Genomic DNA, 7,578 nt, shown 5'->3' with positions numbered 1-7,578 from the left:
TTTTTTTAATTTTTATTTCAATAGTGAATTTAATTGATTAAAACATCTCACCAAAGCTATTCTGTATATTCTGTATATTGGTATAAGATGTTTAAGGGTATGAGACTAATAACAATAACAGCAATTCCTTATTAACCAAATATTCAAGACTCCCCATAAATGTGCTCCAATCTTCCTTAACTAGCATAGAGGACGAAGAATGTGATAATCCATGAGTATAAGGCCAAGACGATCCTGTTGTTCATTTACTCAGTAAACATTTAATGAGCACCAATTATATTCCAAAGACTGTGTTTGGTGCTAGTAACACAACATTGAACAAGACAGACATGATCCTGCCCTTGAGGAGCGTACAGTGTAGACGAGGCAGACAGACAAGTCATGAACCACAGACATGATGAGTGTTGCAGCAAGGAAGGCACAGAGAGCTGTGGAAGGGCAGGGCAGAGGAGACCTCCATGACCATGGGACAGGGAAGGCCTTTCAGAGAACTCTGAAGATGAGCGTCATTTAGCCGTGGGAATGGGGTAAGAGAAAGGGATGGCAGACTAGGCAGGGACAGCCATGTGGTAGAGGACTTCAAGGCAGAAACCATGAAGGAAGTTAGGTGTGATTGGAGCAAAGAGTGTGACGAAGAGTGGGGAGAGGTGAAGTGTCAAGGGCTACATTATATAATAAGGAGCCTTATAAGCCATATGTTTTAGTTAGGATAACTCCAGCGCTATAATATACAAGCCCCAAATTTTAGTGGCTTAGCATGATAAAAGTTAACTTTTTGCTCATTGACTAGTGCCATGCAGGTGTTCCTGATTGGTGAGAGCATTCCTTATGGTGTTCCAAAGAGTCAGGCTTCCTCCATCTTTTGTCTTAACCATCCCTGGGACTTAAGAGTCCTGGGCACTAAGCCAGAGATCAGGGGGAGATTATAGAATCACGAGAGGTTTCCAATAGGCCAGGGCTAGAAATGGAACGCATACTCTCTTTCACATTTCACAGCCATGCTTCACTACAAGGGGGCCAGGAATGTACTCCTTGGCTGGACAGCCTCTTCTCATCAACAACTCTACACTAGAAAAGGGAATTATGAATTTTTAGTGGACAGCTATTTATCTTTGCCACGCTATGAGTTTGGATTTTTTTTAAAGGAATGAAAAGCCATTAAATAATTTTAAGTAGGGTCATAACATTATCAGATTTGTATTTTTTAAAGATCAGTCTGGATGTCAGAGGAAAAATGAACTAGAGTCAGCTAAGAAGTTATTGAAGAAGTCCTGGAAAGAAAGAACTGTGTCATGGACTAGGAGGAGGCAATGGAAATAAATATATTTATAATAGGTAGAATTTATGAAAATTGGTGACTGGTTGGAGTGAGTGTGGGAGAGGAATTAAGAGTGACTCCCAAGTTTCCATCCTAAAACAATGAATTCAAAATGGAGGACAAGCCACTTAGCAGGATAAGATGATGGATGTTAAGAGTGGTTATGTTGTTTGAGTTGGCTTTGAGACTTCCAAACGGTGATGTCCAGTAGGAAGTTAGATATATATGTCTGGAGCTAAGAGGAGAAATCAAGACCAAAGACACAGATTACGGACGTGAAAACACATAGATGTTAATTAAAGCACATAAGACTTTAATTAAAGAGACGGGGTGGTATCCTCAGACAAGTACATAACATGAGAGAAGACAGAGCCCCCCATAGAAAAATAAATATTTAAAGCACAAGAAAGGTGCTCACCTCCTAAGCTTTAGCTTCCTCATCTGCAAAACGGGGAAAGTAACACTTCCTAACTTATAAAGTATTCTGAGGATTAACTTGGATGATAAATGCTTAATTTAAAATTCATGTCAATATTTATCACATTATCTAATACAGAGAAAGAAATAAGTAAATGTTCCTGTTGTTATTATTAACTTAGGAGATAAAAATAAAATGTGGCACCATGAAAACTAAGGCCCCATCTCAAGAAGATAGATGTTGTTAACTGTGCCAAGTGTTGCTAAGAGACAATTTACGGGTCTTTATGAGACCTGTAGGAACCTCAAGAAATTGGATTCCTCCTCCTTTGGTTCTGTTTCAGTGCTGGATGCCCTGACACCTCGGCTGGAGTGTGGATCCCTCCAGTCTGCTGGGCAGATGTAGTACTCTGCCTGTAAATGGGAGGGCAGAAGTGCAAATCGCTTCCAAATATTCGCTAGGCTGATTTGACTGTGCAGTTTGCAATGATTTCCCCACCTCTTGTAAATGCCTTTCTCTCAATCTGCAGTTGTAGGGGCCCAGAATCCATCTTGAGTAATGCAGTCCTCCCTTACCCTTGTTGACTGGAGCACAACTGGGCAACTGACCCCAAGTTTGACCAAGGCAGGGCTTATCCCCAACAACTCGAAATTGTGGAAAGAAAGAGGAGCAATTGCTTTTTCTGGAGGCAGGAGGCTTAAGTTGTAACATACACTTGGGTGCTGCCAACAGAAAAAACTTTTCATTTTTTACTTGGACTAGAGAAGCAGGGGAAGTCAACCAACAGCAGGAGAGACGAACGAGGCAGTCGGCAGAGATGAGCAGAGAAAGACAGCTCCAGGGGGGTTCGATTTTGCCTGCAGTTCTATCCTAAGGCCTGAGCGCAGTCCTGCTCCTGCGATGCACGAGACATTTTGTGTCCTTTCTTATTTAAGGTAGTTGAAAGAGTTTATTACTTCAACCAAAAGAGTCTTAACCTAACACAGGAGGCTCCAGGAAATAATTAAATCTACCGTGAAGAAAAGGATTTCCCCTGGAATTTGACTTGATGAAGCCTGGATCTGATACCAGCCGGTATCGGAGTGGCCAGAATGGGAGTGCTGGTGACTGTTTTTCAAGACAAAAGGCTTGCAGTCACCCAGACAGAGCTCTTTAGTTTGTCATGGATTGTGATATGTTTGATTAGCAGTTTGTTGGAGGGGAGGAGAATTAGAAGTGAGGCAAGGAGTTTAGATGAGGGAATCACAGAAAAGGTGAGAGAATATTGCCCCAGTTTCTTTCCTCCCACCTTACTCTTCATCAAAGATTCCGAAGTATGCATCTCTAACATGATTATTCTGAGGTCATCTCTTCAGATGGCACTATGCCACTTCTTGGAAAAATCAATTACTGTGTGATTTTCAGAGAAACATTTGTTTAACAATTGAAAGCCCAGGAGTTTCTTCTCAATCTCCTCTGCTATGAATTTTCCAAACAAACATACATCACAGAGATAAAGTCCTATCATGCTGTTTAGAGCACAAATAGAACTGAATGCAGGGCAATTCACAAAAAGCAGTTGGAGCTCGCATTTCTACCATTCACCAACAATGATACTTTATGCCAAGAAGTTAAATTCTCCAGAATTGGTTTCTTCATATTTAAAATGAAAGACTTGGATTAAATGATTTTTAAGGCATCTTCCAGCAATAAAAATCACACGATCTAAACTCATTGGCCAAACACCAGTCTCAGACACGGTGTTGCTGAAGGAGCCAATACCATAGAATACCGACCTATGGAGTGCACTGCATCACGAGAACCGCAGGACACCAGTCGCACCACCTCAAGTTATCACCCAGCCTGCTTCGCAGCCACTTCTGTCTACAGCTACCACTTTAGCAACTACGCCTGTTCCTGAAAGTATAGCACTGATCAGTGTGAACTGCCCAGGTCTAGAATCAAGACGGAACATCTATTGGTTAACAGTGATTTCCTAACTATTTTCTTAATAGTGTTGGGTACTGGGAAGTGAGAAGACTAGACACAGCAGAAACACCGCTTTTCATCCATCTTAAGAGTCATAGTTTTTTTCATATTTTAACAACTCTGAAATGAGGATGCGTTTTGGAATTTCTGTGGGCCAGCCACAACTCCTGCACATCAGTGTTTGCAGAAAGGGTATCAGTGGCTTAGGAAAGGATCCTGATGACAAGATGAAGCACTCTTAAGAAATGTTGGATCATCAGTGCTGCTGGCACAGAGGAAAATAATGTGTGGCAAATCACGAACGCTGACAACCCAGTCGAAATATGACTCAAAGAGTCTAACTCTTAATGTGAAGAAATTCTGGGAATACCTTAATCAATTTGTTTTCCTCATATTTTTCTTTTTATGAATAGATAGTAAGTGATTATGAGAAAAATCCATGCTCAATATGTCTAAAAGACCCTTGCAGCAAGCACAAGATAAAAATTTTAAGTAGTAAAACATCATACCATGGTTTAACTGGCAGTATCTTTTTTCTTAGTGGCACATAAAATAATGAGGCATCTTGCAATTAACATTGTCTTAGAATTGATAAATAAGGCAGTAACTAATCCAGCTTGGGCTCACACTCAGAATAAGAGCCTCCAACACTTCCTCTCAAGTTTCTATTTCAGAGCTCCGTGGGAAGAGTGGAGAGCGCAGAGCAGACCCATTCCCAGCTACCTGAATGTTGCCGCGGTTTCACACAAGGAAGAAGGCGCCACCCACAGACCCTCCAGGTCCACCTTCTAATGCAGTGAGTTCAGTTGTTGACAGGTTCTCCCATTTCACCAATCAGATGAATTACTCCCCGTAAGAGGTGGGGCAACTGAAGAGAAGGAGGAATGAAGGATGATGATACTTACCCAAAACATTCCAAAGGATAACAGTATAAGGAAACCCTTTCATTTTACACTATAAAGTAGGGAATTTGAGAGAGAAAAAAAAGAGCACCCACTACAAAGATCACACTCGATGTCAAGAAATTATTTCCTTAGAGTTCCTAAGTGAGGAGAGTGGCAGATAATGATCCCAGTGTCAAGAAGTCACAGTTAACCAGAAAAAATACTGCACAAGAGCAAGCCAAAACAAGAACTTGGGCAGGCAAACTGCCCTTTATGGGACAGATTAACTTATTAATTGCTAAATATCTATTGAGCAAATTCTAAGGATTCAAATAATCTGAAAGGCCACAGAATTAAAGACAGGTTCACTGTGTAAAAAGCATAATTACTTCAGGAGTTAAGACAGGCATTCCACACTGAAACAAGTATAAATAAGGGTGTGTAATTAAAGTGTTCAGTGGTGCCATATTAAATAGTATGATACCAAACATGATAAAATTCTGCCCTTAAGAGATGAGATTAGTCATGTTATTATTTTTGAATAGCTACTTTATATCCAGTTTGTATGTTAAAATATATCTTTTAGGAGTGATTTATGGCATGACTCAATTTGTTTTCTTTTTGAAGGTCACATGAGAGTAGGGTGCTGCACAGATCACCTTTCAAGTAAGATTTAAAAGTTTATCTTTGTTTATCAAGTTAATTATAGTATGAGATCGAACTTCCCACTGCTGAAACGTGTGTGCTGTGGGCACTTGACGGGATCTGTTAGGAGATTCAGTAACTGTTTCAAGCTAAAAATTCACAAAGTAGTCAGCTAGCAAGTGTTTAATAAGTAGCTGTTTATCTGAATACTTCTTACATAAAAACATTGATAAGATTCATGAGGACCTAAGACACGTGAGTAAAATTTGAAGCATTATATCAGAAGCTGGCAGCCAAAATGTTTAGGGAACCCTTAAATCTGGTTTTCAGACCTTTAACTATATTGAAATGCCTCTTGTTGAAGACAACAATGACTTCTTTAGATTTTTTAATAATTAAACTCCCTGCTGTTGACATCTCAGTCTTACTGAAACTCCTTCCTTCTTTGCTTTCTCCGATTACTGTCTCCTGGTTCTTCTCCCATTCGCACGAACTTCTCAGTTTTATCACAGGCCAGTTTGCACCATTACTCCACGAGCTTTTCCTGAGCCGCTTCATTCCATCCGTGGTTTCACACTCTTCCATGTGCTGATGACTCCTAAAGACCAACCATTTTCCCAAGCTCTCCGTATCTCTCCATATCTCCAGCTCCTGCTGGATGTCCTACACACATGTTCATATGTCCACAACACAACATCTTGCTGTCCGTTCTCCTCCTCTCCCCTTCTGTATCCCACATTGGTTCTTCCTCCTGTTCTCTTTCTTCTTTCCATCAGGCAAAAGCTAAAGGTGACCTTGACTTCTCCCGTTTTAACCCCTAAAAATAAAAGTTCCTATTGTCTCATTTCAAGGAAGAAAAACAATAGGTTTTCTTTTGGCCCAAGGATGAAGTCACCATCAGAATCAGTTTTAAACACATCCTAGTCAATCAATGACAACCTCACTTCAGAAACCCCACTTCCAAATGTGGAGCATTCGGTGACAACTTCTCACAGTCACCAGCCAACAGCAGCCCCACTCCAGTAACCATATCTCCACGGCTAACGGTAAACGAAGCTCTGAAACTCCTGCCAATGGACGTTCACAAAGCCACAGCCTCCACGCTTCCTAACAGCAGCCGGCTTGCTCAGGAAGACTGAGTGGTACCAGCACAGCAACTTCTCGAACAAGTGGTAAATTCAGCTTTTCGTTTTAGATATTAAGTCGTGGATTCTTCCTTCGAACCCAAACCAGTTTCTTAACTCTAATAATTCTACCTACAGACTATTTCTCAGTTTCCTCCTCCTTGTTGCAACTCCTCACCTCTCCTAATTGCTGTTCCGTCTACACACCATCCAATCCCTCTCCCAGTATTTATCTTCCTTAAACGCAATGTGGTTCCTCCGCTTAAAATCATTCAGTGTTCTCTTATTGTCTACATAAAACCCTCACTTCCTTTCTAACCTCAATACTTTTTTTATTTTTTAATGCCCCTTACAGTTTCAGTCCTCTCTCTCTGAAATGCCCTCCTCCATCTAGGTAAGGTATTTTCAACCTTCAAAGTCCCTCTTCCGTGAAGAGTATTGGCCCCTCTCTTACTACATTTTTCCAGCTCCCAACACAAACAAGGTGCCCCCTTGTCTATGCTCTCATTCCTCTGTTTTATGTTTAGGTGCTTTACCTATTACACTGGTTTGAAGCAGTTTGTCTAGAAAATTGTCTCCCCCACCTCTGTGTCTTCAGAGTCTGGCCTGTAGAAGGGTCTCAATAAATGAATAATCAAGCTAGGACTGGAAAATTTATTTATATAAGTGTATCCTCTTGATTTTCCCTCTTTCACAACAAAGAAAAAACCCTTTTGAAATGATGCAACTATTCAAAGAAGACTATTTGAGAATATTTAAATTAAATTCATGAAGTCTTTTCTGAATCTTAGCATTTTGACTATAACTTTGAAGAGCGGAATGATGGAAGTCTTCCATTTGAGGAAAAAACAATTTTATTGATAATATAACATCATTTTTAATTGATAAAAATGTTCAGTTCATTCAAAAGTCTGAGGCAGCTAAATGTAGGTCCAGAAGCTATTTGGATCATGAGAATGCTACATTTAAAGTTATTTTGTGTCAGTCCTTAATTTGAGAATGTTTTTGAATATATTCTGAGAGTAAATTGTTAAGTATCACCTGAAATTTCCAAGTCTATATGCTCGAGTTTTACCTTCATTTTTTTTTATGTCTGATTCTTTGCAAGAGTTTATTTTCCCAAAGTAGCCTTAAAATATCAGTCTAGCCACCTGGTTGTCAATTCTAATTCTAAAGCCAACCCTATCTGTTGAAGATTTGTAAACAGTACTAGTGAAGAAA

This window comes from Equus caballus, chromosome 10 (genome assembly GCF_041296265.1).
Source record: "Equus caballus isolate H_3958 breed thoroughbred chromosome 10, TB-T2T, whole genome shotgun sequence".
Taxonomy (NCBI): Eukaryota; Metazoa; Chordata; class Mammalia; order Perissodactyla; family Equidae; genus Equus; species Equus caballus.
This window is presented reverse-complemented; position numbering follows the sequence as displayed.